The sequence below is a fragment of the Aquila chrysaetos genome, chromosome 16, assembly GCF_900496995.4.
Source record: "Aquila chrysaetos chrysaetos chromosome 16, bAquChr1.4, whole genome shotgun sequence".
NCBI classification, from domain to species: Eukaryota; Metazoa; Chordata; class Aves; order Accipitriformes; family Accipitridae; genus Aquila; species Aquila chrysaetos.
The window spans coordinates 19,863,525-19,882,884 of NC_044019.1; the positions used below are offsets into that span (position 1 = coordinate 19,863,525).

Genomic DNA, 19,360 nt, shown 5'->3' on the forward strand with positions numbered 1-19,360 from the left:
AGAAAACATTTTCCTCCGTATTTTATTTTAAAGGCGTTTCTCTATTACACACACAAAAGTTGCAGAACAAATTGTTACCTACTGAGTGACATCTAAAAAAACCTTCCGAGTGCAGGCACAGTGCTGCATCTGGGTGTGCCGTTAGCAACGCTGCCCTCTTGTGGAGAGAGGGGAAAGGGTTTCTTTAAGTGTGTGGCCGTCCAGCTATCAGCAAGAACACAGTGAATGGGTGTGCTTCTGCTACTGAAACCAAAAATATGGCATGCCTTATTCATATTATTGAGAAGCAAATCTCTTACGTGTGTGAGAAGAAAACAGAAAGCCAAAGGGTCTACCCCTAAGAAAAAATATCTGAAAAATTTGCTATGTGAATAATCCAGAATATGACAGAACTTTTCCATGGTCACTCCTGTGTTAACAAAGAGAAACTGGGTCAAGTTAAGCCTGCAATAATTCTGATGAAGTCAATGAACTGTGGTTGTGCAAAGGTTGAATCTGGCCTGTGAAGTAGCTGATTTCTGTGTTCAGTTTAAGTGTTGACAGATGAACTCTTACAGATTTAGAAAGAATGTTTTAGGATATTACCACCTTCACTGTTGACTCCTCCTCCCAGCTAGATGTCGCTGCCACAAATATTGAGCTGCATGAATTAGGCATATGAGCATTTCTAATCAGCTGCAGAGCAATGACTATCAGCTTTCTAGCCAGAATAAACCAACAGAAGCTAGGCCTATATGAACAAAATTTGTAGATATTTGACATAAATCAGGTGTAAGTAACAAGTAGATGTAGTAATAGTGATTCACACAATATCTTATTCACACAATAGCACTTACATCAGTACTGCGATGCAGTAATGCAATCTTAAGCTCAAAAATTGTGTATCTCCAAAGATCTGTTCATTATGAAAACAGACTGTGTTAAACTATGCTTATTCATAACTGTCACATGGTTTTTATGGAAATAGAACTTTAAGTACTTTAAAAACACGTAAGTAAGAAGCTTTTGAAAATGTTTATCTTTCACTTCTTTAGGACTTGGGCTACATCACATGATCCAACATATAAGAATTGAGAACCATTGATCTATATTAAAGTAATTTTCCCACTCTCTACTTAGTTCCTCCAGTACAAAAAAAAATACCCCAAAACCCAAAGCATACAGAAACCAAATACCCTGACAGTTTCTTATTTTCCAATAAGAATAAAATTTTCCTTGTATATCTTTTATGTTGCTTTCCCTGGGGAGATTTGCATATATCCTCAAGGATATCATTTGATCCTTAGAAAATCCTTGGTTTCTGTTATCTTCTGGTATCATCAGACCTGGAATTATCCTTCACGTAGATTTCAACTGCAATCCCAGAAAATTCTTAACTCTCCTCCAACATTCAAAGTGAACTTTGTCCTCTGCTAGACTTACGAGGAGTGGACACAACTGCATTTTGTGACATTTTGTCAAGTGACATTTGTTCCTAGCACAGGAAGCTAAATCCAACCAAGCTGCAGAGAACATACGCTATGTATTCAACCCTCTGCAGGTGCTGTGTGCAGGCGACATGATTTCCAGACATAAACCTAAAAGAAAAAGTAATCCTTGACCTCTTATTCTCCTTAGCAAACAGTAAGGAAGCACTAGAAGTACAAAATGTAAAAAGTATTTTAATAATAAAATTACGACCTTATCTACCCGAGGAAACTTCATGATGACAGAAAAGGAGATAGTGACATGCCAGAGAAAGAAAGAAAGAGGCTGAATAGTTGAAAGAATTTTTTCACTAAAAGGTCATTAATTTTTTTTTTTTTTTAGCTCCCGTTTACCCACTGCAACCAGTGAATTAACTGGAGAAGGAAAAAGTTGTGTGAGATTTGTCATCTCACTGCCCACATGTACAGTGCATGATCAAGAAAAGGGGACACACCTGTCTCTAGGAAGAGATTGAGCAAGACCTGACAAGGTTGGTAAAATTAAGTGAGGGGAGAGGGAGGAAATTAGGAGGAGAAAGGAACTCTTTCATTTGAAAAAAAAAGGCCTTTTGTTTTTCCTTTAGCCAATGTAAAGAAACAAAAAAGAATAATTACAGTTTTTAGAAAGTCCTTTGCTGGCCACCTTTAAATGTCCCTTACAATAATTTACCCCTAATTAAGTATGGAGAGAGCTAGAAGGGAATGGAGCTACAGGAAGAGAAAGAGCAAGTAGTGGAAAGTAAAAGGGCTGCAGAATCAGCGGGCTGTGTCACCCTGGTTTAGAGGAATCCTCATAACCACTGAGTATTGCTGTGGTATCAGTGGAACTACACTGGATTTATGAAGTAGACTGTAATGCCATAAAATGTCTATCTGGGGCATATTTGGACAGCTAGGTGAAGTTGAAAAAGCCATGTGGATAGGCACATTCAAGCTCTTTGTAATCCAGCTACTTAATATAGTAAGCATAGTGAAGGCCTCGTGGCACAAGCTTCACCATGGCGTGGCAGCCCAAAACCAAGCTCTCTGAAGATGTTCTTATTGATGCTAGTGTGGCTTGAGCTAACTATAATATAGCTGGTGTGGATGTACCTGTTAGGCTAAAATGACACTTTGTCTGGGCTGGATGGGCATAGGTAATTGGTTAACTGCAAATCTCATACAACAATGTGATTGACTGAGAGTGTTTGTTAATTTAGAAATGTTTATTAAAAGCATATTGAACATGGCTCTGAAAGCAGCTAGAATAGAATCCTGAAAGAAAAAATAATTACCTAAGGAATTGGTATGTGGTTATACTTAAGCAAAATATGTATTATTAAGTAACAGCTATTTTATGAGGTTTTTTTCAGTTTTTTAAATGATATCTGAGCTTTATGCATTTTCTCCATACCTAAAGAAGAGTACCTTTGTGAAAATATCCTAGACTTAGCAGGTCTAGGGTGCAGAACTGAATTCAAGCATGATTTTTCCGTGACAGAGATGTAGTTATACTTTGTGATACTACACAGCCCATGGTAACTTAGGTATCTGGTCATCCCTTCTGATGCATTCAGAAACCATATAGTTAGTATTATTGTCTCTGTCTAATTGGTCTTTCCATGACAACTGTGCATACTTTGGAATTACTTCAGAATCTTATGGATGCATCTGACAGTTGTTAAGACAGCATGCTCATTGTGTGTCACGAAACCCGAAAGTATATAGACACAATTTTCCACTCACTTACACGTATTGTAGCATCTTGTGTTTCTTTTCACAAGGTGCAGATTACACAAGATGTCTCACAGTGAAAAATCAAAACCCTCTAAGGAGTCATAAACATGTCCAGTCTTCCTAAACACAAAATTCTGGACACAGGGGGCTTGCTTTATTTCTAATTCATTGCAGTTTAAACCAAGGTACTCTATGATTTCAGTGGGATTACAACTGGTTTGCCTATGCAAAAGAGCTGTTAAGCCATGTGATACATAGCAACTCCAGTAATCCTCTATCAGATATTAACTATATAAAGCACAACCTCACAAATGATCAAAGTGGAAACAAATGGCTTTTACTGCATGTGAAAGGTGTCTAAATGCACTCAGGTAGATGCTAATGGTGGAGTACTCTGGTATGGACCGTTGCTTGAAGAAATCCTCATGTTAACACCTGTCTCAGACTGAGGCACACAAATATCATATGTTTCAGCATGTAGAGCAACTGTAATCATGCTTCCAGAGAACTGGAAGAAAGGCTGCATCATTCTTCAACCATGGGTGTCATGAAATCATTATACTTTTTTGACTGTTGATTTCTCACATCCTTCTCTCTGCAAAAGTCACTGGAGGTTTCACACCAGTTATTCCATTTCACAATAATAAACAGTGTAGGAGAAAAAAATATCCCTTAATACAGAGAAGTTTGAGATTATTGTCTCAAAGCATTTTCAAATTAAATTCAAAAGCAGTGTGTCAGTTTATTGTGATCTTGGGTGCAGTTAGCCTGGTATGGGGCATGTTATTGGCCTCTAGATGGTGCTCTCACGTTGAGATTAGAGTTCCATTAGCTTTTGCATTATAACTTCATAATTCTTTCAAAATCAACATAAACCCTCTCAAAAGAGCAAGGAAAAAAATTGCTAGAATGCATACGAGTGTACCATATGTTAGTTTCAGATAACTGATATTCCCCAGATTGTATAAGGAAGTGATTTTAATTCTAGGAAAGTCAGCACTGAAACCATGTAATACTCTAATATAAAGATGCAAATTCTATGAAACTTTAAACCGTGTAATGAGCATTAGCTAAATAATACCTTCATAGTTAAATAATACCAGTTCCAAACAGGTAGTAGTCCGGCATTGCAAACTGGAAAACAAAGGCAAAGGGATTACTTGTTTTGCTCAAATTCTTGAAAATTGTGCTTAGTGTGTGTGTAGGTGATTTAACACCTGCTCTTTTAAATAGAGACCACAGCTATTGATTTCCATGTTGCTAAAGTGTCCTTCCGTGATGTCTTTTTAGGGAGGAAGTATCACTAGGCTCTGCTTCGTAGCAGAAAATAAGCATAGTATAAGAGGACAGCCAAGGGCCCTCCAGTTGAGTAGCCATATTTTTCCTGGGGAAGTAAGAGAGCTACGTATTGTCACAGCAATACTAACTTGTACAGCTGTGCAACATGTCCACATTTCACTCCCTTTGTGTCTACAACTGCTCTGGTGCTGGAAGTGCTCCCTCACAATTACTACCACTACTGGCTGCACGTGTGCAATCTTTGAGTGTCTCAAACTAGTACAGGATTTGGGTCATAACTTTGGCATTTAGCAATGAAGCTCAATACTTTTTTCTAAGGAAGAATTTCACTGTTGGCTGTGTGGTTTGTGTGGATCTGTACTTGAATATTTCTACTCAGCATGCTCCTTCACATTGGTGCAAATATTATGGCAGAAGGTAGAAGTGATTCATGTGTCTCAGAGATTTCTGACAATGTCCATTGTCTTTGAACAGAAGGCAAGTTTTTACATCTTTTATACATGCTGTGCATTCTTTTGGGTTCTTTTTTATTTTCAACAACCAACTCATCTTACTCTTGCATGTTCCTGCCCAGAGGGAGCTCTAACTGAGGTGGCATTCATCAGTAAAAGGCTCTCTTGGTCCCACAATTCGCTTCCTATTTCTTCTGCCACATGCAGCTGTGACACACAGGAACATTTTGGTTAAAAATGAAACAAAGGAAGATTTTGGAGGCCAGCACTGTCTTGCTGATAAGTCTAAAATTTAGGTTTACTCTTAGGGAATGAGAAGCTTTGTCTACTTTTCTCAGTAACTTAATATCCATCCTGGACTTTTTTCTGTCCTCTCTCCCCTGTAGTGACAACTATGCAGGGTCCATCTTGTTCCTTTCATTCTAGGTTCACATTAGCGTAAGCCCTATTGCAACATACCATTCTTTATTCCTTCCTGTCCTTTCCTTGAGGTTAAGTCTCTGTTCATACAAGCTGTGACAGTTCCAGGTAAAGTGGAACAGCCAGTAGTTTGTGATGAAGATCAGGATGTCAAATTCTTTTTCAGCAGAGTCAGTGTTCCCACATGTAAAGAGTCTATTTATTTTCACATAGCACAAGATCAGAGCTGTACATTATCCGAAGCTGGCATTTAATGTGCCCTTTACCTTTAACAGCCAAATGCATTGAACAAAAGCAACTGACACTAGTTTGTGCTAGCCCCAAAGAAAAAGCAAAGAAGAGAAAGCTGAAACTTGGAGATTGCAATGTGAGAGATTCTAGAAAATACTGCATGAAGCATTGTTTCATGACAGGAATGACTCAACCACTGCTTTTCTAACCTAAATGTGACACTGTTAGTGAATAAAGCTATAGAGAGAGAACACTCCAGAATATTTGTTCACTGTGGTTCTAGTATTGAATTTTTTTTCCTGTAAGACCTGATATTAGGAGTAACTTAGCTTCCATTCTCTAGGATCTGCTCCATTAGCCACTTTTAAAACAGATCATTTTTGCAGTAAGTCTTTCTGCCTGCAATACTTTAAAATAATAAATCATTTAAACATAGTAAACATAGTAAAAGCATTCCCAGCAAAGTCCCAGACAAAGTTACTGGTGCATTCAAAAGTGTATGTTTCTTAGGACCATGATAGACATCTCCTTAACTCAACATACACAATTCTTTTTCATCTTTCAGGATTCAAACACATCAGGAAATCAGTGCACATAGAATTGTGAAAGTCCATGCTCCAATATTAATATTTCCTCCAGTAGTGACTTTGATGTCAGAGGAGCTATTACCCTGAATTCTTTGTTTGAAAAGAAAAATCAAATGGAAGATAGAAATCTATTGAAGTATTTCCACCTCTCATAGTTTTATCTGTAGAATTACAGATTTAATTAACCAAGAAGTAATTTTTAGAAAACTTCATTAAGAGTAAGGGGTAGAGATTAGATTATTTTTAACAGTAATGTCTTTACCATGACATTAATCTATTGCAGTATCCTCCATAACAGTAATCTTATTAATCATCTTTCGGAAATACTTTCATAGTTTTCTCTACATGAAAAACTAAGATAGCAGATACCACTTATATGACTGAAATGCTGATGCCACTTCCTCATCATGCTGCTTTCCAGATTTGCCTCTAAACTGCTCCTCAGAGTATTATCCCAGGGTATCCACTGGCATAGCTGTTCTTGTGTTCCAGGCTGGAGTTTGTCCAACACTATGGCTTCTTTAACGGTGGTTTCTATTTTATTAACTGCACTGTTTTCTCTGTCCTCATGTCCTCTCTGTCCTCTCTGTCCTCCTAGCTGCAGCAGAGAATCACACAGACATCATGGGGTGAAAGGGTTAAATGTTGGTCACATATTTCTAATCTAGCAAGTAGACTGTGTGCAGAGGGAGCAAGTAGGAAGAAACAGAGTAGAGGTGAGAAGTGAAATGACGCTAGACGACTGACTGTGTACAGCTGCACTTGCACTCACCATCAAAATTGGTAGGTCAGAGCCCATCATGCAGCAGCTGTAATCCATTTCTTGAGCTGGAAAAAAGAGCACAGGTCTGAAGCAAGTATAAAGCTTATACACATAAGCCAGATGGACAGAGGTGAATTGATGACTTAAAGGTTTAAATTACAGTAAACACAGACTACTTGCACCTCTGCCCACGTATGGATATAATGTGTTAATGCATAAAGTTCACACTAGAGTTGCTCCCCTAGCTTTTTGCCTTAAGGTATTACACTATACAAAATATATACATTTATGTAGGTAAAGGCAGTGTGGTTCATGTTGTCAGTGGCAGTTTCTTGCAGTTAACTGCTGTTAGGCTAACAAGTTGATTTAAAGTCAGTGGGAAAGAAGGAGCTGAGACCTATAAACCATGTTAAGAGTTGTATGAACATGCTGTATGATATGCATAGCCATTTTCTGAGTCATCTTCATGAATGGAAAGACGTTTCTTTTCTCCGTTCTAAGAATAATGTTCATAATTTCCTTGAGAAAGATAACATTAGTACTCAGTATTTAGCATGACTCATACAGATATTCAGGTACCCATTTCATTGGATTCTATTTTCCTGTGATCAGTACACAGTACAGAGCATCATTTATTGTCATTAGTATTGAGTTTTGTCATCAGTAACAATCCACAACATTGTACACTTCACTCTACTTGTGACTAGCTCATTCATGAATATGACTTACAGTATTCCTTTATGTGGATGGCTCTATCAGGTATACAACTTCTTATCAATAATAAATTGGATGGAGCAAAATGAATTAAAGAAAACTGACATTCCAGCTACTTTTCTGCTCTCTGGACAAAACCTGCCCAGCACTCTCACTGTTTGCTGGGAGAAAGCAAATGTTTTCAAAAAGAATCACCTTTCAGACTGAGGCAAACAAAAGAATACATCTTTTGTGAGAGGACATGCAAGGTCAGTTTTGGACACACAGAGCAGAACCAACTCAGATGCTGCACCATCTCTATAGAAGAGTCCTTAGATTTAAAGTCCAACTATTAAAATGGTTGAATGTGCACTCAGCACACATAAGTTTAGCATGACAAAGATATTCAGTTAAGTTACTGCACTTCATATTAATCTTGTATAATTTTAGGGGCAGGTGTGATCAAAAAAATTAAGGTTTAAACCTATCATTGTAGATGCATCCATTTTGCTCGCAGATCTCCTCTAATGTAATCTGGGCTACTGCTGGGCCATGTGCTAACCCCAAATATGGGAGAACTAAGATAAATGTAAAGCAAACTATGTCCTCACAATCCCAGTTGTCCATCAGAAGAAACATACCCGAAAATATAGACCAATATTTCAATAGCAGGTGGACTCTAACATCTGCAGGGCACAACAGAATGCACAACACCCAGGGTCACTCTATCTGGGAAGATTTGTAACTATGCTATACATATTTCTTTCTTCTACATGCATCTTCTGTCCAAGGCTGTAGAACTTTAAGCAGCAGCCTTTCCATTTACTCAGCTTTTCAGTAGTCACGGCTACGTTTGCTGAAGCCATTAGATAAACTCAATGCTATAATATTTTTATTTTTATGTAGGGAAGAGTTGGATGCAGTTTGGCTTAGAAAGCAGAGCAGCAACTGTGGAATTAGGAGGCTGAATCTTATTCTTAACCTTGGCAGCCTGTTTAGGTTTCAGCAAGTCAGTTAACTTTTCTGTGCCTCAATTTCACTATCAGTAAAACTGAAGTAGTAACCTAATTTCTTTAAAAATGTTGTTGAGTCCAAGGAACCAAATATAGTATAGCAAGAATAAATATTTGCAAGCAGATATGTCCTGGTCATTGGAATGAAGTGCACTCTCCTCAACATGTGGTCTTGTCTCAGGCTTGCAGAGTGCGGCCTGTCCGCACAGCAGCAGGATCAGCTCTGCTTTTCTGCTTATGATGCAGAATCATTGGAAAAAGAACTGTAAAAACACTACAGGAGCCTGTGATTTTACAAGCCCAAATAATTATCACATATCTAGAGTGTGGACTCTCACTGAAACTACAGTCACTGCATGCTATTTACTTTCATGCAGAATGGATGAGTAAATAGAATACAATTTATAGCCCTGTTTGTGTAATTTTTTTTGCAACACCTTTTTCCCCAAGTTCTTTTTTTCTTAATGCCTAGAAGAAATATTTCATCCTTGTATAAACATCCACAATGAAACTGGTTTGTTTAGATATCCACAATGAAACCAATGTTTGCAATCTGTGCAAACCAACACTCTAAAAAGGAATCTCATGCTTTTTTCTCATATGTACCATTTAATGAGTAGAGATGGCAAGTGTGATTATACACAGACACAAACACACACATATATCTGTGACTGTGGCCTTGTTTGTATTAGCAAGTGCCATGGCACAGCAGGAATGGATCTGTAAAGTAAAACAGTTGATTCTGTGGGCCTGATTTCACTCTATGCATGCCTTGGGAGGTGGTTACTCCAGACTAGCTCTAGCGCTGTCAACTGAATTAGTTGTTGGGGCATTTAGGAGGGCTCCCAGGGTAAATTTCTAGTTTCAGGTTGCTCCACTGCATGAACCAAAGCCTTGTAACTGGAGAGAATCAGGAGATTTACTTTGGAAGTGCATGCCTAATCTGAAGTAAAATGCTAATGTAGCCGTACCCTAAATCATCACAACTCTTACAGCTTCTAAATGAACATCTAAAGGCTGAGCTGAACAAGATTTGTTTTGACCTACACTCTCCAGATGAAACCTAAATGTCACATGCCATCATCCTTCGAGTTATAAAATTATGCCCTCAGCTCTTAATAAGAAAATAGGTTTCCAGGTAACAGAAAGGTAAGTGCTGAGTTCTAGCATACAATAAGCAAATCTTACTCAGTCGAGTTCCAAATATGCAGTTGGCTTTCTCTGTTATCTTCAGTTTGGACTCTGGAACATGACTTTGGATATGGCATATAGGATCCTTTCTGAATCAGTTTTGATATTTTTTTTTTCCCTCCTGGCAGAAGGAGTCAACTTACTCTTATTTTCTTATATTTTAAGGCTGCCAGGAAAAACAAAAGTCTGAGTCCTCCCTAACATTGTCACTTCTTCCATCACGGAAGGATTTAAACAACTTTAGCTAAAGAAGAATCATACTGTGAACCAAAATGCTCCTTATCCTCATGCAACAACTTGAATATCTATGAAAATAACAAGTTCCAACAACTTTCTAGGCTCTTTTATCATTTAGAGCTTCCTGTATCAATTGTTCTCCCCAGGGTACTCTGTGCCAAAGCTACATGTATATACATTCCTTTTGCACCTGGCAACACTGAGAATTTGTCTGTGAAGGGGGAAGTTTCCTTCCTTTCACCTAGAATCAGCCTTAACTTCTTTATGCTTCCCTCAGTGTGGACTATGCCAATTCCATCACACAGCCATGAGCAAGAAGATATATACTGACCCGTGACATTCTTCTAACTTTTCTTAATGAAAAGCTCCATGGATTTTATAAGAAAATTAGATCAAATGTTTTATTGAGTCATTTTTTGGTAAGAATTACTAGAAAAATGTTTTCCTTTTAGAGAACTCCATTCAGCAGCGATGAATCTTTTTCTGTGTTTTATGAGATATTTCTATAAACAATTGCTAGTTTCACCCAAGAATATATCTTTAATATTTACCAAAAGTGTGGCAAGTAACAGCTTTCTGAGACATCTGTCACACTCAAAGAACAATATTGTCTATTTCAAGGGAGGAGTGCTTTATTTAACATAAACAGCCATCTGAAGTATTTCAACAATACTCATATATTTTCAAATCAAATTATCATTATCACAATCATTTTCAAAGCACAGCATTTTGTTGTCATGTTCGTTTCACAGAGGTGAGCCATCACTGTCAAAGTTTTTAAAAGAAGTCATCAGATTAAATATGATCCAGATGCGAGTTTTCTAAACACAAGCTTTAACAAATGGGAAAATCAGTATAAATGCTTCTTTAATGTGTTTTAAAATGTCAGTGGGAACAAATGAATATTTTATGACTTGAAAGATGAACTCTTCAGCATTCAGCTGGGATTATATAACTTTAAATTGCATCTGAGCACAGGTCTTCCACCACTGTCTAGGCAGTAGAAAGAGACTAACTTGGGAATAAAAAAGACAGACCCTGAATCCCAGAAACACTGTATTGCCTGTCACAAGGAAACCACAGTCAAAAAGGGTTCAGGAGCTGCAAGTGAAGTGGCTTTATAAACAATAAAGTATTCTGGACAAAGCTCCAGGGTATGGCAAATACGTCTGAAGAACTAGAGGAGTATGTCTGGAATAATCAGCCTGCAGCACTTACTAAAAGAAAGTATGTAAGAAAATATGAAATGCAGACAGAAAGACACAACTCCTAAATAATATATCCTGGAGAAACTGAAGATAGCAGCTCAGGAAAGGACACGGAATTCTAATGTGTACAGCAAGATTCCTCCAGAAACTGGAGTAAATGAAGGTGTAAGGGTTGGTAATTTGGGTAATCTGGTAAATTTTGCAAAGTGAGCCTAACCCTTTACTAAAGGGTAAGGCTGAACAAATCAAATATGGTCGCCTTGACTACACTGAGAACTGCAGTATAAAAAGCTAGCCATTAATGCACCAGGGACTAACAAAAAGGGTTATTACAGCTAGGACAAGGAAAGCAGTCCTTGTAAAATGAATGCCCTGCTATAGGATAAATCCTTGCAGAACCCCAAAACCAAATGCATTTCATGAAGAATTAGGATATGGCTCCAGACATAAATTATAAGCAAGATTAGTCTGCCAAAAAGTAACACAAAACCAACAAGCAGTAGCACCTTTGACTGGAGGGAAACAAAGAACACTCATGAAGAAATACTGTGATGGCTGGGACAGAGTAACTGCGAGTTGCCCCTAAAGATTAAAGAGGTAGATGAAAGAGAAGATGGGTGAAATTGTATGTTGTATATGACATGTAAAAGCCAAAATGAAAAAAAAAAAAAAAAAAAAATTCCAACCATTTCTCAGCCTGGCAAAGCTGAAGCCTTGTAACAGAAACTCAAAGTCTTTTGCATTAGAGTAGGGTTAAAAGTAAGTTCTTTCATATTCAAAAGATGGTCCCATATGTATAAACAAGGGAAGAAGAATAAAAGTAGATTTTCCGTTGACATCTTTGGACAACTTTTGGGTGCATGAAGACTGGAAATAGGCTGTCATAACTATTCTGGAAACCTGGAAATTAGTAAAAAATTCTAGAAAGGAGCTTCTCTGTAGGAAGAAAAACTGTAAAAGAAATGTGAGGGAAAAGCCATGGAGGCTGTTTCAGAAGTCTATATTGAAGATGTGCACTGTGGTGGACCTCAGCGTCCCTGTCCCCTGACTGCATAGATAGAGAAGTTAGCGAGTGCTGCAGCCTCTTTCTAATGCACAGCCCATGATTTTATTCCCATGTAAACCAAGGCATGAAAGAAGAGGACAGAAGTGATGATGTATAGTCAAGTCATGCCCTGATGTGGAATCAGGATAGAGCTAGAGCTTACATCTGTATTTGTGAGCCCACAGGCACTCCCAGACCATCAATCTACACATAGATAGAAAGACTGAGAATCAGCCAAACCACCTGTACGTCCCAAGAAGGCAGCAAGTTTGATCAGTGGGAAAAGCCTAGCACCGTTTCTTAGTTCCAGTATGACTAAACAGCTAACTCTCATCTAATTTTTTCCAGATTCTGTCATATTGAAGAGAATATGTGACTTTGTCCAGAGCATAGGCTTTTGTGACCACAACTCTCTGATTATTTCTGCTGCAGCATTTACAATTAAAAGATGGCCAAAAGTGTTAAGTTTTTTCATACTTTCAGATAAAAGGTACTCCTTTGACTGAGTAAAAAGTTGTGAAGGGAGATAATTAGGCCAGCGTCCCTTATAAGGTAACTATATGTGTGTCTATTCCAGACTACTGAGATATCAGATAGCCCAGCTGGCTGTGCTAACACCAGAACTGGAATCAGTATCACTGCCTCCTCATGGCACTGCACTCAAACTAATTAGCTGGGCGATAAGAGATAGGGCTTTTTCAGCTTGCCATGTGGTTTATAATATATTATAGCTTAAGCTAAATGTCTCCACTCTGCTTGGTTCTGGGACATGTGTCTCTGTTAGCCTGCTGGGAGTTTGCTCAGGGGTCTTTGTACGCTGCCTCCTGTGGGGTGCAGTCAGGCCCTGGGCAGACCACCCTAGATGATTGGGTAGGGCCTTGGAATGGAGAAAGGCCGCTAAGAGGGAGTGCAAGAACACAAGGTTGCCCGCACCTTCAACTGGAGGCCCAGCTCCATTTAATGATATTTCTAAGGGGAAGAAGTAGATTATCGATCTGCCCGTAGCACTCAGCATAGCTGGCTACTAGCCTCCTAACTCACTGACAAGCATCTGATCCTGGTAAAAAAGCCACTAGGTCAGTGCTGTTGCTATGCTTTGAGAACTGTCTGCATCCTTACCTTCCTCCCGTCTGTGATGTAACAGACAAGCAGAGGCATTTCATGCTACTAAATGAAATTTAACCAGAGATGACAAACCCTGCCACTTTACCTTTACCTGCCACTCCTATAATTTCTGCCTGGTATTACCACTGAGTGCCAGAGCTGTGTTGCTCTATCCTGATATAGTTTGTTCTGAACTTTCTTGTTTTGTAATACTTAGATTACGTATTAATTTCAAGATTACGTATTAAATTCAAGATTAAATTTCAAATTCTCTGTAGTGTATTTTATCCTAAATTAGTGCTGGGTGCACGTACCTGCATTGTAATATAGGGTTTGGAAATTATAGAGCCCTACAGTGGTGTGGTTGTACATGATCCTTTGTTCACAGACACACGCCAGAACTCACCACCTACACACTACGGCAAAGAACAAACTGAAACACCCAAGCACTATGCTTATAGCCTTATAGGGTATCTAGGTTAATTCCAAAACAACTACAGCTCCTTTATCATGCATAAGCATTTATAAAACAATAGAGATGAGATCAGTATAAATTAGAGTAACAGAAGGAAGGGAGTTTGCAGCCAGAGCAAACAGATTTATCTTTAAGTTGGTCAAGCCTTGGAGTTGGCTCTGCTTTGAATGGGGGGGTTACACCAGATGAGGTCCCTTCCAACTAAAATTTTTCTGTGATTGTATGATTCTAAGAGATTCCAAGAGATTGTAGCACCCAGTCTAGTAAGGCGAGGAGGACATAAGGAAACGAGGAAATAAGAATGGGAAATGGAGGAAATTAAAGAAAAGGTTAACCTCTTTAAGACAATATGGAGGCTTGATTTATTTCAAATTCTGTCTACCAAATGGATTGCTGTACTTTCAGGCAAAATTTATGGAACCAAGTGCTACAGTTTACATTCCCTTGAAATACCAAGGAATGTGAAAGCGTTTAGCTAATGGAAATAGTTAAGCTAAATGCAGTTGATATAATATAAGAGAAACCAGGATTCAACAGAACAAACTCACAGTACAAAATAATATGTTATGCCATAATAGTTTTGGCAAAAACTTGTCCTGCATGAGGCAGGAGAGAAAAAAGAAAAAAAGATTTAAATTCCAACTGCACCCTGAATGTCAGATCCAGAGTATGGCCAAAGACCAGAGATCCTGACCCATTGTTGAATAACAGCAGCTATTAAAATATCTCACAGAAGACAAAGAATACTGAGTTTGATTTCTCCTACTCTTGAGCCTCAACTTTCACCAAATCAATCTGAATAAGGTTTGCAAAGGTGTTTGACTTAGGCATCTGACTGCTTCAGGTCCTGATGAGAAATCCCGGCTCCCTAAGCAATGCATTCAAGTCTAATCCCGCTAGTTGATTCTGCCAAGAACAGAGATAAATGTAATTTACACTTGAAACAACAGAAAGCTGCTTCTCTCTTTAGGAGAGTGGGATCAGTTTTCCCCCTTAGGATGATCCTAGTTAGGAGGAGGGATGTTATTTTCTAATCCACATTCTGTCTCTCATCCACATCCCTGTTCTGAAGCATTTATTATATAAAGTGAAACAGTGCAAGAGATTTCAGAAGATTGACACCCAGGGTGTACGGCAGCCTGCTGTCAAAGTCACTCTCATGGACCATGGGAGAAAGTATTAACACTAAAGTTACTAATCCAGCAGAGTGAGGACTGAAATCAGGTCTGTCGACACCAATGTGGGTGCCTTAATTGCCAGATTACCGGATCTTTAGACTTCTCCAAAATGATATCACAGCTCAGAACTACCTCTGAGTCCTTATGTTGGAGTAATGACTATTGCATTTAGACTGATATTCTTAGGTTAGGGCTCTTTCTGCCTGGATAGAAGTGTGTATCCATCTATTTAGTGCTTAAACAGTGCGCCTGAAACATTCAGGCTGCAGTAGACCACCTCCACATATTCTTCATGGGAAAACAAGACATTTTCTCTAACTCCAACACACACGGAGTTTGCTGGCTATGTTCTGCATTTGCAAACCATTGCTATAGTACATGCACATTAGATCTGAATCTTCTGGGAAGTGTTGTTAACTACTGTGTGTTTGTTACAATGTTTGGGATTTCTGAACATCCTGTCATCTGCTTAGGACTGAACAGTGGGACAACCAGAAACCCTTGACAAATGTCCACTATCCTTAAATTCTGCCCAGTCAAAATATCTGTAGAATCTTCTGAAAAAAAAAGGTTGTATCCTTGGGAACCTGAAGACCTCATTACTCTGCTTTACGCGTCAAGTCCTGTTAGTGAGTGTACCAATATTGTAGCAGTATTACACCTGCAATTAAAAACTAAAGCATAGACTAGAGTGTCTTAAAAAGAAATAATTTCATGGCAGCAAGTGTTACAACAGTGCATTTGGTGGAGTTTAAGTTTACTGTGTTGCCAAGAATGTAACCTTACAGTCTAATATAGCTAATGTTAAGATGCAGATTAAGCAGCTCTCTAGTATGTGGCTCAGCTGACTGTAATTTATGTGAACAAAGTATTTTTCAGTGTTACAATTAATACAGTTCATTTCTTGATGAGAAATTAATCTTAACAGAGGTGTCTCAGCATCAGTGGCATCTTGCAGCCGTGCATCATCAACTTAGATTACATTGCTCAATGGCTGTAAACCTGCTCAATGGATATTAATGAAGATAATGACTGCCAAACTGAGCCAATATTGTCTTTTCTCAATGTTACCCTATGTATGGCCAGTAGCAGACACTTAAGGATGAGTTAATTGCAAATACTAATCTTACACTCAGTGTTCATGGGCCCTCACTACCTTTTTTGCTATTGCTGACTTGTGGCTCTATACAAATAAATAAGTTCATTACAAGAAGTTCCACAGTTTCTGAATGTGATCTCTCTTCTACTGCTACCACTATTTTTCTAATTTTTAATTTCTAATCACATTCCAGGTCATACCACTCAGTGACTCACATGAGATTCTACAATCAGTCTTAGGCAGGTGGAAATAAAGTAAAAAAAACCTGGGACCGTGCCTAAGAGCCAGAAGATGAGCACATACCAGATTGATCCTTTCTTCTTTGTGCTGCTATATCTGCTGCAGTATCACTTAGGGATAGTTTCCAGGCTCTGTCCAGAGATGCTGGCAAAGTAACCATTTCACAATAGCAGTAGGCAATCACTTCAACATAACATTTGCTTCATCATGATATAGTTTCCTAAGGTAGGATTTGCATTCGTCCTTACTTTAGTGTGTATTTGCCATGGTTTAACCCCAGCCAGCAACTAAGCACCATGCAGCCACTTGCTCACTCCCTGCTCCGCAGATGGAGAGAGAATCGGGGCAGAGGGGGGCAGGGGAGGACAGGACACAGATGACCGTGTGGGTTGAGATAAAGACAGTTTAATAGGACAGAAAAGGAAGGGAAAATACTACTACTACTAATAATAATAGAATATGCAAAACAAGTGATGCACAATACGATTGCTCACCACCCGCTGACCAATGCCCAGCCAAATCCCCAAGTTGCGGTGCACCCCAGCCAACTCCCCCCAGTTTATATATGGGCATGACATAATATGGTATGGAATACCCCTTTGGCTCGTTTGGGTCAGCTGTCCTTGCTGTGTCCCCTCCCAGTTTCTCGTGCGCTCCCAGCCTCCGCTGGCCGGGCAGTATGAAAAGCTGAAAAGTCCTTGAATTAGTATAAATACTGCTTAGCAACAACTAAAACATTGGTGTGTTATCAGCATTGTTCTCATCCTAAATCCAAAACACAGCACTATACCAGCTACTAAGAAGAAAATTAACTTTATTCTAGATGAAACCAGGACAGTGTTACAGCCTGGTATCTTCAGCAGGGATCTTGTTCTCATTCATCTGTTGAAGATGTAATTTGCAATGAGTATGAGGCTGTTCTTATGGGCTATTTGTGTTATGCCAGCCTGAAATCCTTCATGAATAACAAAATTTTGCTCAGTAGCATAACTATATCACATGAGTGCTGACAGTGCAGCTGTGAGATAAGACATGTATTTATCTGCATCCCATTCAAGGATTCACAGTCAAAATAAAGGAAAGTTTCCATGTTTCTTCATTTCCAAGCCTGGTGGCTTTTCTAAACACCTTTCTCCACTTCCACTGTCCACAAAGTCAATGGCACGTCACAAATCCATTCAAGATTCAAGTGTCATGTCAACAACTCCATTTGGTGTTGGTAGCCAGTCTTCAGCTCTTCCTTATCCATCTACACATCTTCATGTTTGAAATAATTTTCTCTGCCCTACTTTCTGTTGCCTTTCCCCCCGTGTTGATGCCCTTCTTTCTTTCATTACTTTTCTTTTTTTGCTCTTTATCTACTTGCTTCTGCCATGTCAACAGCTATATTTCCAAGCTAAGAGACTTTTCAGAGAGCTGCAACCAGGAGCCTTAAGAAAATGATACTCCTTTATGAATCTGTGTCAAGAGAAAGCCACATGTTTCTTGGGTAGCAGGATTACCCCATGGCAGTTTCGGGGGGTTGGTAACCTCACAACAACTGCTGGGTTTGAGAGGACTGTTGCCTCAATAAATCTGAATGAACAAAGGCAGTGTTCTTGAAGATCAAGTATGATAACTAAAATTTTGGGCTGCACAACAAATGCAGCAATGACAGAGAGCTTGAAGGCATCCTCAGATGGGAACACCCTACCAAGCTGGCAGCTTATCTGGGCTTCTGCACCCTTGGTCCCATGGTCACTACACAGGAAAATGTGGAATACTGTGCATCTTCCAGCATTGCTCTGGGTATCCAATTCCTAATCCCACAGAAAACTCTGCAAGGGATATATCTTTAACTTTCTCCTCACCACAACCAGCATCAGCAGCTCCTTGTACTAGAATACCTGATTAAAATCAAAATAACTGTAATACTTTTTGAACGTGTCTCTAGGGTAGAAAGCATGGGGCTTCTGGTGGAATAACAGCAATTAGCTCAGAGCTGTGGAGAAGTAATATACATAGCTGAGCTGATCACAAGACCATAGTTCTCTGTGCTATCCCAGCAGCACGGTTTGCACAGGCAGTAGCATTGTATGAGCAAACTGATGGCCAGCAGTTGCAATACACCTTGTCTGCACTCAAAGGCCTCACCCAGTAAGTATCACTGGGGTCAGCTGAACAAGCAGCAGTTTTTTGACCCACTCTTCATTCAGTGCAGGCTACAAAAAATAAGGGATCCCAATTCTCTGCTCTCTTTCTCCTCCTTTGCAGATGCCTCTTACCATTCTACATTGCCCTGCTACAGGCATCCACAAGAGACTTCACAGGAGACACAGTCTCTTAGGTCACCATGCTGGCAATGGCATTGAGGCAACTTATCACTACTAGGTGGACCATCATCTTCAGAACTTGACTTCACCTATCCCTCTCATCCGATAGTCAAGGCAGAAATAGCTCTGCCCCAGTTCTTCCAATACTGAAACCTGCTCTTGAGAACCCGGGCATTGTGCAGACAGAGATCATAGGCAACACAACAGTGCCCTGTATTTGACAGGCTTGCTTTTCTCACCTCTGCGTATTCCTCTGATGAAGAGGTGCCTCAGCACTGATTGCTTCAGTCTTCTGATCTGCCCCAGTCATGCCAAGTTGCAATGAATGTAATGCAACATTATCAATCAAAGGATAAAAGATCCAATAAACACCAACAAACTGCAAAATTTTGAAACACTGATTATATGACTGAAGAAGAAATATTATTTTATTTACAGCTAAAAGCATGAAATGGCTTATTTTGAACAGAGTAAACATGGTAAATACATTAATTATTTTGAACCTACAAATTCAGAAACACTAAGCTAAAAAGAAATCACTTTGGAGAAAATACCATTGAGACAGGATGTTCTGCTTATATTAAAGGATATTATTAAACTGCTTAATAGAACAACAGCAAAAATTATTAAT

The 19,360-nt window shown here is 39.0% G+C and overlaps 1 long non-coding RNA gene across 2 annotated transcripts in view; it reads left to right on the top strand.

Annotated features, from left to right (window-relative positions):
- Positions 1-19,296, top strand: part of LOC115352220 — a 41,218-nt gene extending 21,922 nt beyond the window's left edge. For both annotated transcript variants that reach the window (XR_003927026.2, XR_005934163.1), the window contains 2 exons: positions 1,810-1,957; positions 18,671-19,296. This is a non-coding gene — a long non-coding RNA (uncharacterized LOC115352220). The remainder of the gene's footprint in view (positions 1-1,809; positions 1,958-18,670) is intronic.
- The last annotated feature ends 64 nt before the right edge of the window (positions 19,297-19,360 follow it).